The sequence below is a fragment of the Mastigoproctus giganteus genome, chromosome 1, assembly GCF_048544385.1.
Source record: "Mastigoproctus giganteus isolate SK-2022 chromosome 1, ASM4854438v1, whole genome shotgun sequence".
In the NCBI taxonomy this organism is placed as follows: domain Eukaryota; kingdom Metazoa; phylum Arthropoda; class Arachnida; order Uropygi; family Thelyphonidae; genus Mastigoproctus; species Mastigoproctus giganteus.
Window position 1 is genome coordinate 106,081,799 of NC_143575.1, and position 14,799 is coordinate 106,096,597.

The 14,799-nt window shown below is 38.5% G+C and overlaps 1 protein-coding gene across 2 annotated transcripts in view; it reads right to left on the minus strand.

Moving 5' to 3' along the window:
- Nucleotides 1–14,799, minus strand: part of Pka-C3 (Protein kinase, cAMP-dependent, catalytic subunit 3) — an 87,596-nt gene that overhangs the window by 52,782 nt on the left and 20,015 nt on the right. The window contains exon 1 of one of the 2 annotated variants that reach the window (XM_090374055.1): nucleotides 2,873–2,968. The exons of the other annotated variant lie outside the window; for it this stretch is intronic. The gene's annotated coding sequence lies outside the window, so the exon portion shown is untranslated. Of the gene's footprint in view, nucleotides 1–2,872; nucleotides 2,969–14,799 lie in introns of those variants that run through there. 2 annotated transcript variants of the gene reach the window in all.

Genomic DNA, 14,799 nt, shown 5'->3' on the forward strand with positions numbered 1-14,799 from the left:
CAGATGAATCAGAATAACTTAACCTTATTTGAGCATTGTTTCCTAAATGCATAATTAAAAAGTAACTGTTCCACTTTTAGGTAGTATATCTTTATGTAATAAGGTTAGGGAATAGCTCGTAACTTCCATATCACACTCACTTTACACTGCAGCGATGTCCATGTAATATAACGTTTCTTAAATGATTAGTTAAAGTGTTAGTGGAGTAAACTACTAGCTTACTCCTCTAACATTCTCCGAGATTTCCAGATTTCATATACTTTTCATTTAAATATAACAGAGGTCGACATAAGTTTAATTTATATTATTATAAACATAACTATAATAGAGATTACAAGAATGTTGCACGTGCCCTCCTTCCCAAAGCACTTTTCACAGTGTTTTAGATGATATATTACAAAAAAGTTTGGTTGCTTCATTATATTTTTCTTTCATATATGGTTTTACGAGTGATAAGTCAATAAAGCGTTCAACGATGACACATAAGCCTTCGGTTAAGAACTAGAGTCGGAACCCTCTTTACTTACAATTGCCTTTCTTCTTTACTGTAACTCTAAAAAGTTTTCAGGCATGTTATTTGGACAGATGTATCCGAAATATTAAAGCAATACCCCTTTTCAGGTTATTTTGGTGTTCATGAACATATAAATAAGGAATTCGATATGAAAATATTGTAATAAAGTGATACTTTCTTAATTGTAAACTTATTAATTCTAGTTATTACTAAACATCAACCTTCCACCTGATTAATGATCGCAATATGGATTCTGTCAGTGTCGATCGACTGGTGATATATTGGCTTATGTCAATCTTTGAACGAATTCAATGGAAAGTTTGGTGAAACTCGAGCAGTTGCTCTTGACATTTCAAAGGCTTGATTGTGTTTAGCATAAAGGTCTTCAAACAAGCTCCCATCTTATAGACTGCCGACTGTGTTTTGCAGTTGGACATCCAGTTTTCTCTCTGAATGCTGGCTGCGAGTGACGGTAGATGGTTCTCTGTGTTATACTTCTCCATTAATGCTAGTCTTCCTCAAGTTCAGTCCTTTCCCCATTCTTTCCTTTGCATGTTAAAAACTTTCTTCCCCTAACTGAAAATGCTATCCACAATTTTGCTGATGATAACATTCTACTCTCCACCCTGAGAAACATTTCCCTGCACAAAAAAGCCTCAATTTGTCCTATATCCACCACAAATCCTTGAATGCCAGGGGAATACTTTATTGGGGCAAAGAAAACTTAATTACCTTCAATCCTTCTAAAACTCGGTCCTGTCTTCTTTATTGCAAAAACAGGCTACTGCTCCTATGCTCACCTTCGATGAAACTCAGGTTTCCAGACAATATCACTTATCTCTATTCTGTATCTTAATATTTACTTCGCAACCCCCCCCCCCCAAAAAAACCCCTCTAAAGTTTCTTTTGGATTCGATACAAAAGACGGCAGTCAGATTAATTAATGGTTCTTCTCTTACAAAGTCTCTCCACTGTCTGTCTCATAGATGTTCATTTTCTGCCGAATGCTTTACTATATACTTCCATGGGCACTGTTCTTTTGAACTGAAATTTGTAATTCCCCCACTCTCTTCCAAACCAGCCCAAACTCGTACCGCAACCAGTCAACATCCGTTTACTGTCCTACTTCAAACTCACAAAACTAGCTTTTCTCGTTCGATTCTAGTACTTCAGTTTCCTGGAGCAACCATCCATCACATGAATTTTTGCAGAATGTAATTTTTCGGTAAATGCGAGTCTAATATCAACAAGTATTTTTTGTCTTCAACACATGACGGTACTGAGTACTATAGGTTTTAACAACTCTTGCTTAGCGTTTTATTAAAAAAAGACCAGTTAGAAATATTTTTACATGTACTTCGTGCGCCTAGAAATGACACTAATATTATTACTTAACCAGATAGGTTTGCCTTAATTCACAATAAGTGTAGTGAGGATGCTATTATCTCCACTACACTTATCGTGAATTCGTTACTAATAGCAAAAAGTAGAGCCCTAACTTCGAAAGGGACTTCTTTATGCCACTGAAAAATTAGCTTTTTTCCTGCGTCCCATCCCAATTTTTAAAGGTATTCATAAACCACGAGAATCTTTGGTAGATTACAGCCCACTAAGGTTGTTGCAAAGTAGATAATAGCAGTTCAACAGAGAGCAGATTTCTGCAATAAACAAATGCACTTCAAATTAGACAAGAGGGTGATTTGTTTTACAGGGTGATTTTGGTAAAATTTCCATGGAACAGCAACAAGTTCTAATTCATTGGTAATAACTGTTGCACATAAATTCGAAGAGCAGCAAGGGCTGTAGGTGGGCAAGCAAACAGAGACATTTATTTTAACCAATGTCTTGAGGTATAACCTTTTCTTGAAACAAAAATTCTTCATGGTCAGAAAAAGTTTAAATATCTTGATCATAAAGCATTCGGTTAGGATCTACAAGTCTAAATATCTAGATACTTCAATGAGACTGAAAGAAGAGACGGTATAATACAGTTTCTAATTATTTTTATGAGAAACTGAGATCGTGACGAGAAAAGGGTGAACAGAGGGAATATTTTGGATTACAGAAAGTACGACAATAATTTGTTTACGATTATAAATGAACGAGTAAGACATGAAGAATTTTCCCAGACATTTTGAAAATGTGGAACGTATTCAGGGAGCAGCTGTCAGCCATTTCTTGAATGCTTCATTGAGATTAGAGACCCAATAATATTCTTAAGACAGTGACAACAACTGTGCTAATTGTTTGAAGTTTTCTTTTTCACATATATCAGATAGAAAAGATGTATTCTGAAATTCAAACAAATCTTTTTTACTGCTAGAAAAACAGATGCTAGCCATCCGAATGTTTACTTACATTAGCAGATATATTTACGTGCTGTTTCAGCTGCCACTAACTACTCCTAAATAAAAGAGCCTTTGTCATGGCAGCTCTGTATCGCTCCCGCTTTGACTGCCGTTTGCAGCCTTGCAACAACACACTTGTCTCTCTACGATAGTGCCGTATATCATGTGGCAAAATGCCACGACTAGCAGGTGGATGTCAACTTCAATAAACATCCTCCCTCCTCTCTCTCAAATATAACGGCGCAGGAGAAAAATAAATTTGTTTTTAGTTGCTTTCGAACTAAAATTCCCTTTTTGTAAACTTTTTTCTCGAAACAAAGAGCATGATGGTTACTCCAAACCCTATAAAATACTCTGGAAAAGAATTTTACTCAAAGATATAATACCAAGAACAGTAGTATCCAAAAGTTTCCTTAAATAGACATGCATTTTAGGCGCATTTCTTAATAAACTGCGGGTCTATTATTTTCGAGATGTCTATGCAATTCGATTACCATCTTCTAGGGTCATGATAACATGGAAGCGACAGAACACAACCACTATCTCTTAGAAACTGACAAAATGAATACCGAGAAGAGAGTTTCATATAGTATTTTCTTTTGTTTATTCGGGGGCTTAGAAGTCTTGACATACTAGGCGGTCTTGCAACTATCTGCCCCTAAAGTAGGGTGACCAGATATCTCTGTTTTCAGCGTTGTCCTGATGTCCCAAAAGTTTCTTATCGAAACGCATAAATGTCCCGGTTTCCCGAAATTTTGAACTTAATGGCTTACCCAGAAGTTTGTATCATTTCCATTTGCAGGAATTCATTTTCATTCTCTACCAAATACAACTTCATAAAAGGCATTTGCATCTTTAGTGCTGGAAAAGCCACTTTATGAGAGCAAGTTAACCAAGAGCTGATTTTAAGACTAAGAGCTAAGCAAATATTTGCCTTCCTCCTTTTTATCTAAAAGCAGTCTCAGCGGTGCAGATTTTAAGTTAAGTGCGTCCGCTGTACCACCTTGCAGAACACCCTCCTGTCAGCCAAAAGCCGTTATTTCATGTGGACAATCTACATAGTGTGCTGGGACAATCTGCCTTGACTGTATCCATTGATCTTGCTCAAAGGATGTGATGTTATTTTCATTATTAATTCAAACTTTGTAATTTTGAGAACTTCGTTCCTTAGAAAATGTAATATATAACAAGTTGTTAATACATTCAAAATCTCGCTGGTTTAAGTTTATACCAAGCGATAGATCAAGTATTAATTTTTTGAAGTACTGAAGGTCTTGCGGAAGAAAAAAACCGCTGAAATTTATTGCGAAATATTTAAATCGCCATTAAATTAAGCTTACTTTCACGTATGCACAGTGTCCGTTGCATATTCAATAAGCAAATACTAAAAATTGGACGATTCCATAAACGGCATAATAGAAGTCATGAATTACATGCACCATGCGATTGATATTCTGAAATCGTGCATTGAAGAAAAATTCGTTCCTTTATTTAAGTGCTCGAAAAATTTCAACAGTTGTTCACAAATTCAAGATGAAGGAATTCATTCGCACAAAGATATTTTGATATTTTTAAAATGACTTGTGAATATCTTTCGAAAAAATGGACTGACCTCTGCAATAAATTCATATTAATTGAATATTCTTTCAAAAAGTACACCAGTTCGGGAAGAAGTATCAGATATGTGTAAAATATTTTGGCATGGAATTTAAAACTGATGAAAACGAATAAAGTCAGTTTGGTTTGCTTTGCTTAAAAATTAAATTTTAGAAGAGTTGAAAGAGGTTGAATTATTATGGCTTAAGATATCCTGTTACGGTTGGTGGTGGTGGTGACTGTCCCTCCCCCACCAAAAGTTTGTATTTCTGAGGCAGACTTCGTGGGGGCGGGGAAATTTTGTAGCTCTCTGGTAGCCATTCTTCCACATAATGGAAATGTTGAAAGGATATCTTCAGAAATTCATTAAACTATTTAAAATTATTATAACTGGACACAAATAAATTAACTATTAAACGTACTTTTACAGAATACTCTAACAGAATCTGTGCTTCAACTTATTCAATTACTCAACAACTCTCATCAAATAAATTCTCGTATGCTTAGACGTAATTTTTGTAGTGCTTTTTTCCAACCACCTTCTGCAATACATCAGCGATTTAGACGAAAACCATTTTGATGTCACTTCGAAATTTCAACTGTCTTTCATCCAAAAGCGACACTTTATCGCTGCGCACTGAAACCAGTTGTAATCTGTTTGGTGAGCATCGCATTTGGCATAAGTTACAATAAAGACTGATTAAAATCTGATTTTAATCTGTCAAAGGAAATGTGAGTAGCTGCACACCTGTTTTATAAGATCGATTGCAAGTGTTGAAATTTTCGATTATGTTGGAAGGACAAAATCTATCAGGACTATCCACTGATTAGAGTGCTGCGGAGTAAAATAAATAAATTTTCTGTTTATACTCCGGAACGACCAAACGGTCAGAGGAGTTTATAAGATACACAGAATACAAGAAACAGCACCGTATTCAGCAGTCACGGGTTTTAACCCCGGTCACTCAAGGCACGTGTACTTATGTACCCGCGCACCTGACCACTAGGCTACGGCGGCCTAATTAGTAGGCCAGGATCAGTAGAAAGTTTGATATAAGACAGTTTTCTCGCAATCCACTTGGCAACATTTGGTGCATCCCATCTCCCTGTGAGTTCAGCAAGTGAGTATAATTTTATGGTAGCTGTTCACTGTTTCTATTAAGCAATGCCAAGGTTGGTAGTTGAGAAGCAAACAGAATCATTATCATAAAATCCGCCGTAAAATGACAGGGAAAATACTGGTAATTTTTTTAAATAAAAAATAGTCGAATTTTTATAGTCGTTTTCCTACCTTAATCCGCCTATAAAGAGTACAGAAACAGATATTTTTGGAACGAAAACAAATAGGCATTTCTAATTGCGAAATGATCAATTTGCTACGCACATGAGCAAAACTACAACTATTGATATTTTCATAAGGCAAGACACATCTGTCTACATGTTTCTTCGAATAAAAGATTGGTTGTTGTAAGGTTTTAGGCGCATCAGTAAATTAGGCCATATTGCGCCGTACATAATATCTGTAAATTGCGTGTGTTCTCTGGTCAATTTGCTGTTCTGAACGAAAAACCCGAGTTTCCAGGAGTAAAACTATGTTGCCCACACCCGACACCGACTAACTCAGCCACGTTGTGAAAAATGTCCATAAAAATTCCTTGCATCATTGATGGGAGTCTAATTCTTGTTTTTTCCATCCAGTGTGGAGAAGTCGGTGATTTTAACCACGCCGATACCAGCGAGGGCATCCGAATAAAAGAAACAGTGGACAATTTTCTTGAAAAATTCCAGCTGCTATTAAAATCGTTTGATATTCTTATGAGCCTAATTTAATTTTTATATATAATTTTCGGTTTAATCGAGATATTATTTTCAGTCATGAATTTTTCCCTCATTTCTCGGGGAGAAGCAGAAGCAATTCAAAGTGTCAAGGAATGTGATTCCACTTCATCGAATATCACTAGATACTGTTCCACATAATCAAAGCAAATTTTGGGCATAATCTTGCATGACCTTTGTGACAAAAGCAGCTTGGAGTTATCGCAATTCCCAAATCCAGTGTCTACGTCTAGAGAACATGCAAAAGACAGCTGTGAACTCAACTAGACTAGTACCTCCATGCTACATGTTAAAGGTAGAATGGTAAAGGATCGTTGCAGATATCTGCAGAAAACAGAAGGCCATTCCCCCCTTCTTTCTGGAAGGTGCAGGAAGGAGATACTGGTAATGGTTCGAATGATTGAACTAGATAGCAAATAATGCATACAGTAATTTGAATCCGTTTCAATTATGAGAGAAATGGGTGTATACAAAAGAGAGACCAAAACCAGACAGATAATGACTGATGGCAACTGAGAGCGACAGGGGTGGGAAAGAACTGTCAGAGAAAGACGTATATATACAAATATATGTGTAAGTAATTGTCGTCTGTCACAGAAAGACAAGAAATAGCATCCTACTCTATAATACGCTGTTACCAAAATCTGCAGTGAGCTATTTTCTGTCGCCCCGTTATCAGCCAGCATCAAAAACTTGGCATCACTCCACTCTCAGATATTGTGGATCGTAACAGTTGAGCGCAGTCCGTATGCTGTGGAGAAGAAGACTCCTACAACAACAAAAAAAAGAGTGCGTTGATGAAAACAACAGGAGGTCTAGGATGAAACACGTGGCTTCCAGCTCATCAGCTCCAAAATCAGCAAAAGGAAGCCCAGTTGCAGAACGAACTGCTAACGGAAGACACGACTACGCTGTCTGAGGTTGTTGCCAGTTCCTGATAATTCCGTCTTAACTAGATGTTACCTGGGTTAGAGGATTTTTCGGAATAAAACATGATATTCTTAACCTTGAAAGTGTGTGGAAACCATCACACCCAAGCTGTGACTAAGATATATTACGGGTTCAGAAGGAGTGGGAGGTAGGTTTGTTGTGACACGCCAATACGGATATGGGAAAGTCTGCTGATCAATATGATTTTTCATTCCATTTTTAGCTCTACACACGGCAGTTTCATCTTCGTACGAGGGCTGTCCCAGAATAAACTCGGAGTGATTTTTCTTCCTTTACAGGTATAAGATGACGACATTTGAAGCAATACTGCGGTTGTGTTTTTTGGAGATGACGAAACTGAAGTCACTACTGCAAACAGTATCGCGCATTTTAGGAGAGCTATTTTCCAACCACGTTTGATTTTTCTTCCGAAGAGGAAACAAAGAGAAGTGGAGTGTAGAGAGTAAAACATTGATTACTGTAGTTGAAAGTGGCGGAGGAGTAATCGCAGAATATGGAGAGATTTTTCCATTTGGATCTGAAAATACTTTTCTAATACAAAAGACATTGTTTATTAGCATGGAGGTGTTCGTGGACTTACTGCCAGTGCACTTTACTATTTTCATTATTCTGAAAATCTTCGAAAACTTAGTGTCTGCACCAGAACAGAATGGATTTATTGGTTTGAGTGTTTTGGAATTGGCGCCCGATTTAGAGACATAATGTGTCTGAAATTTGTGTGGATTTTCTGATCAGTTTGCTTGTTTTTCTGGATGAAAAATCAGATTTTCCGAAGAAGAGACATTTAAGGCTTGTCAGAGGCCAACAAAAAAAAACAAAAAACAAGCCAATATAACTCACTCCTGTCGAATAAAAAAAATTTAGGCTCCAGAAAGCATTTCAGGAATAGGAGCAAATGATGAATGCTTTTAAATAGAATACCATCGTACAGGCTGTGTTTAATGATTTTCAGGGTTTATCAGCGATTTTCAAAGCTGATTGAAATTGACCGAAACTATTTTAAAGAAAAATAATTAAAAAGGTCAGAAGTTGCAAACTAAAAGAGGGGGGGGAACCCATCTATAGACGTCGCATCCCTGTACCTTCCTCCAACGCCAACTATGATGGCCATCGACGAAGCCACTAACTGGTTAATAAATAATCTCCACCCAGCAGCCACTCATATCGTCTGTGGGAACTTTAATCTTCCGCCATCTACCAAACACCTCAAAAGTCGTCTCACAGAATCTCTCCAAATATTCCAAGTTAACTACCAGCCAACGAGAGACCAAACCCTACTGGACATAGTCTATTCCTCGGCAATATGCCAACTCGAAGAAACCATAGCCAACATGTTTCAATTAGACAACCAACCAATCATATTTACAGCTCTTCTACCCAAAAAATATTTCAATACCCCCAAAACCAAATCTGTGAAAAAGGTCACCGCTCCAAAATTTCTGAATCCAGCACTCTGCATTGAAGCTGCATCCACAGTCCCATTGAACATCTTAGATGGATGTGAACTGAGCCTCGCAATCGATTTAATGACCAAATGGATCAATACCATGGCCCTTCACACCGCTACCAAGACAGTCACCATTACTCCGCGCTCCAGAGCATGGTGGACTTCCCCAGCTCAAAGTTTCCACTACAAACAATTACTACACTCCAAGTGGAAAGCTTCCGGCGATGTCCAAGACCGCATTTCATTCTCCAAAGCCAGGGCCGAATTCCACAGAAACAAATCAGCTGCAATTAAAAAGCACCTCGAAAGAACCCTAAAAAGGGGAAAACCATTCTACAGAACAAAGGCTAGTTCTTCTAGCAACATCGACCCAATTGATTGACTCAACTACGTTGCCAGATTTTCTAATCAACCTCCAGCTCTATCTAATCTGCCACTCCTCAACCGCTCTCATTCCACTGAGAGTCTCGCTACGATCCGAATTTCCAAGCAACAACTGATGCAGGCCATTAATACTCTCCCTCTCACAGCAACCACCGGTGACGATGGCATCCCCCAGTTCATAATCAAATGTTTAAGCGTCTTCATCATCGATTCACTCCTCAACCTATACAACAGATGCCTCGAAGTTCATTTCTTTCCACCCCAGTGGAACAGGTACTCTGTCTGGCCCCTTCCTAAGCACCCACCAACAATCGACGCTCCCACGCCAACATAGGCCCATCGCTTGCGCTTCTGTATTGCTAAAAATTCTGGAGAAAGCACTGCTACCGTCTGTCACCCATCAAATTCTCTGTGACAGTCCTCAGCAAATACACTATGGGACATCAGGAAGGTCAACTATAACTAACCTTGCGACAACCACTCTGCACATCTTAGAAGCCTTTGAACAAAGACAGGAATCTTGACATCCATTCCGCATTTGATGCCATCTATATACCCAATCTCCTACGTCTCTTAGAAAACTACTTCAATTTTCGCGGCGATGTTCTCTGGTTCCTAGAATCTCTCCTATCGAAGAGGACCCTTGTTCTAAAGATCGGAACAAAGACCTTCACGCGTCACATAACTGCCGGTGTGCCTCAAGGGGGGGGGGGGTCCTTTCTGGCATTCTCTTCTCAGCAATCATGGTGCCGTTTGTGACCAACAAGTGCAATTGGATCACATATGCTGACGATGTCAAGCCCTTACTAGGATATCGCCATCCAACTCAGCAGCCGAAACCACTCAGCAAATCACTAGCAAACTGCAGGATATGGCTGACTACCTCGATACCTTCAACCTCCAAATCAACCCCCTAAAATTCGGCACAAATAATTTATTCACTAAAGGGCAGCCCAACAACGTTGGAGCCTGTGCTTAACGGCTCCTCAGTTCCAAGTGTTCAAACGCACAAAGATCTGGGGGTCGTTTTCGACTCCAAACTATCTTTCAACGATCACGTAAACCTCATACAGTCGAGGCTGAATTCACTACGCTGGGTCGCCAAACAACAGCTGCTCCACACCACCGACCCACAACTGGTAAAAAGACACATCGTATCAATCCTTTACCCGACAATACTGTATGCTTCAGCGATATGGGCCTCGGCTGCCGAATCCAACATTAAAAGAACATTCTCTGCCGAATTCTGGCTTCTAAAATGGGCCAACAGCAAACTCCACCTTCCCCCAGCTCTCAGATCAACGCAGTTAGCAGAAGCCCTTCAACTGCGCAGGCTCTGATCCTACATTGGAGAAAGAAGGCTGCTATTCACGAACAAGATGGCCACCGGTAAAATTACAGAGCCGAACTTCTGGGATCACTGCTCTTGGCGCATTCCTCCCCCTTATCTCCGGTCTTCAGCACAGCTGCTAGCAAACCATAAGCGGCTAGTACTAACCGACAGATTCCTGCCAAAGCAAATGCTGCCCTCACTGCAAGCCATCGACAGGGACCACCAAGAAGTGGTCAACAATAAAAAAAACAGGAAGGGAATCCACGTCGAACTGAAAATGTAAAACTGTGCTTTGTTGCCTTCCAATCATATGATGTAACATATATGTTTTTCTCATGTTTATCTCTTTTGTAAATATGTTTTGTAAACCCCTGGCACCACCATGCCGTGACGGGACTAATTGTATATCTATCATGCTGCAATTAAAGATTCTATTCTACCTTTCTTGCTATCGGGTATCAGACTCCTACACTTCGCGATAGAATGGGCGCAGAGAAGGGCAACCAGATTGGTGAAGGGAACAAAGGTTGCTCTTACCTAGAAAGACTTGAGTAAGCTGAATGCTAAATGGTATTCTTCCATTTGCTGAGACTACACACATGAGGGGGACATAAGTTCAAGTCGATGAAGCATGGTTGCAGAATAGATGTGCGGAAGCTTGCCTTCAGCCAACTTGTGGTTTATTGTTAGAATATACTTCCATCTATTGTGGAAGTGGATGGTTTGATTAAATTCAAGAGAGAGCCAGAGAAGTTCTTGGAGCGTGCGGATGGGTGAACTGTGAGGTTTTTTTTTTTTTTTTTTTTTGGCAGATGCTATATAAGCTTACTTTCTTGAATCATTTGCCATTACTTCTACTGCTATTAATCGAGTAGAATTCATACGAATTGTAATATAGCATGATAGAACATTATTTCATCACTCCCGTAACTGACAGTTCTTTCAGATGCTGTCGCGAAACTTAGACCTGCAGATATCTGTTACATGGCTGCCGAATCAGAAATTACTCCTTGATTGGCGTGTGCTGGGCAACTGATGGGATTTCAGTTTCGGAGACTGTCATTAACGCGGTTAATGTGATTTACGTTTGACAAGTACACAATTTAGATGCTAGATTTTGCAGGCCACTGATGATTGTGGAGGAGGTATTCAATTTACAGCTTGGCTAATATTTGTCAAAATTACTTTTTCTGGGTAAGAATGTCACTAAGAAAATATACAAGATGTTTATAATTAAAACATCCCTGTTGAGAATTGTTTAGAACGAAATTTAGTAGTCAGATTGAAGAAAAATTGGTGAAGAGAGAATGGTGGACAAAAAATAGTTTGCATATCCCTACCAGGGGCAAAATGGTACTGTCGCAAGGTATTTTTGCCTATTGGGTTGTGTAAGTGAGTTTAAAGGACAAGGGGATTAACGGTAGTAAACAACAAGAAGTAGTAAACAGTTTCACTAGGAGTATGCAACTGCATACAGCGGTGCATCGGAAAGGTCCATTAATACCGACACGCAGTCCGACGGATGATTGAGAAATTTTAAGAAAGAGGGAGCTTCGGCGTAGTACATGAACGATGTAGGAAACTATTAAGGAAGCATGTATGGAGGCTGTCACAATCGCGAAAGGGACTTGGCATAGCAACAATCGTAGGACAGTATCGGTGTCAGCTGCGTTGCACGGCAAGTAGACATGCCCGGTTTTGTTGCATAACGTGCTTCGGCAAGATTCGTTCAATATTCACGTCGCAGGAGCTTAAAGCGGTTGACGCAGAAAACAGAAAAAAAAGTTCTCTCTCTCCCCTATCTCGCCATGCATGTATGGCGGGGATGCGAGGGAGAATGTAGTAATGGAGTCATCTGGGGAGACGAGCCCCACTTCATTTTGAACGGTAGTATGAATGCCCACAAATGATGTATTTGGACATTGGAAAATCACCGTATGGTACACCTAGTTTCGCTACACTTACCGAAAATACGTAAGTTTGGTACGGCTTCAACGCTTCCTTCCACACTGGACTATTTTTTCTTGGAAGCTATTCAGCCTGGAATATCTGTCATTTGCTTCATTACAGATCAGAAATGCTGGAACATGCTGAAAGCTATCATTCCTAAATTACAACAGTGGAGATGCCTAGTATTTAGGGAGTTTGATCAGAATGAAGCACCACCTCCCATTGCTCGATCTTTGCAAAATCTATACGGAAGGCATTTAACCGATGATGAAAATGAAAAGTCGATCCTGGCCAATATTGTTCCTCTCTGCCCCTTCACTCGACCTTACCCCCTGTGATTTCCGGTTGATGGAATACTTAAGGAGTTAAATGATAACATTCGTGTTCTTTCCGACCTAAAGGATAACATTATTCACCTTATGACTACCATAACCCCTGACATATCGCCATCGGAACGCATAACCCGCATGAAACGTATCAACTTCTACCAGTAGCACACATTGAATGCCTTTTGTAGTGATAGTCCATCAGCAACGTCTATTTTCTTACTTTACCTCTCAAGATGACAGCGCCGTTTCTTCCTTACGTGAATTATAGCAACATTAAATTTCACTCCCATCTGGCCATTAGATTGCGCTCTAGACGGCCTTGAATAGGGATACTTCAATTATAAAGATCCTTATATATCTTGAAACTAACGAGAATAAAGTCATAATTATGTCTTCCTCGTGGTTACTCAGGACGAAATGAATCTTAAAACTGCAGTGTAATGCTTAACTTAATAATAAAAAGCTTTCACTACAAGTTTAGATCCATTTACTGATCTTTTCAAAATTGAATACTTCCATCATGTTTATCTATATAAGACGCCTCCCTATGTGCTATCAATACTGCAAATAGTTATAAATCTAACAAATATACTGCGTGACTGCTGCGTTTATTAGAAATGAATCCTACATGATAATCACCACATATTGCCTATAAATTTTACTTCTGGAGGAGGCATTAAAACCACTGCCAACTTCACTTTATCAGCGAGTCTATAAACAGATAATTGTACAAATTGCCCACACTCAGTAGGTATGAATTGCACGAAGACCATTTTGAGATATAAATCTGTATGTAAACATCTTGCATAACCCTATAAAATTAGTGGCGTGGCTTTAAGCGATGTATACCTATCTAAAATGGCTCCTAGAATAAGATGATCTCTCCGTATTACACACAGCAATTCTACCATTGATGGGATTAAGGACAGTCAAAGTTGCTGATGGTTTCATCTGATACTCTGGTTGCTAAGAAGCTGAAATTGTTATGAAATCAACTGCAATTTGCAGAAGTGCAAACATGGATTACTCTAACAGTTTACAGCTTGGCCATTTATTGCTTCGTAGTTATCTCTCGGCGAGAGCAGAGATATTTCGAGTGAAGGTTAAGTTGAATTTATAATAGTAAAAGACAGTTTCTGATTCCTGGCCATGACATACATCGATCTCGTAACAAGTACATTTAATAGTGCACAAATGCAGAAGACATTTTATGATCAACAAGGGGAAATGCTTCGATTTAAGCATATCCCCATACACTCTAAGTTAGATTTTACCATGCTGAGTTATTTCAGCATTAACATGATGATTACAAAACCAATCATCACGTTAGTAAACATGTGGGCTGTTTGTCAGATGCAAGGATGTAATTTAGCTTGACAACTTTAGTGTCACGTGACGTGGATAATTTATGTAATACAAGAATAACCGTATCTTCAAGGTTTAGTATCCTGTGACTTCCACCATTTGTTGGAATGGATAAATATCATGTCAGCACATCAACTTAGTGTCAACAAATGAATTTATTCCAATATTTCTTTTACGAAAAGCCGGCATGACGTCAGAGTATATCTGCCTTTAAAGCATGATAATAACCAGAAGAATAAAACATTAGGAACCTTTGTATTATGGATTACTGAAAAAATAAAAACAAAAATCGTGGACAGCATTAAGATTTATAGCTCATTCCTCTCACATGCGAGTATTTTCTAAAACAATGTCATTTTATTTGATAAAATGAAAAACGAGCTCGAGCTCTCTATTTGTTGTTATAAAGCACGTAGATTTTTAAAATATTTCGGAAAAAATCGAACACACTCATAGCGAAAGAAAAGATGCATTATTTATTAATATAAAATTTATATTTTGTTAAGTTTAATTTAATTTTTTTTATTAAAAATTCTGGTAAAATATACTATTAAACATTTCTGAATCGTAAGAGACCACACACATACTTTACATTAAGTGAAAGAATACATTAACAAATCATGGTGAACATTCAGTGGATTTATTATATTACCTGGATTTAAAGTCAACCTTACAATAATAATTTTAAAAGGAAAAACAAAAAAAGAAAGGACAAGAAGAGAGATAGAGAGTAATCCTGAAGTGAA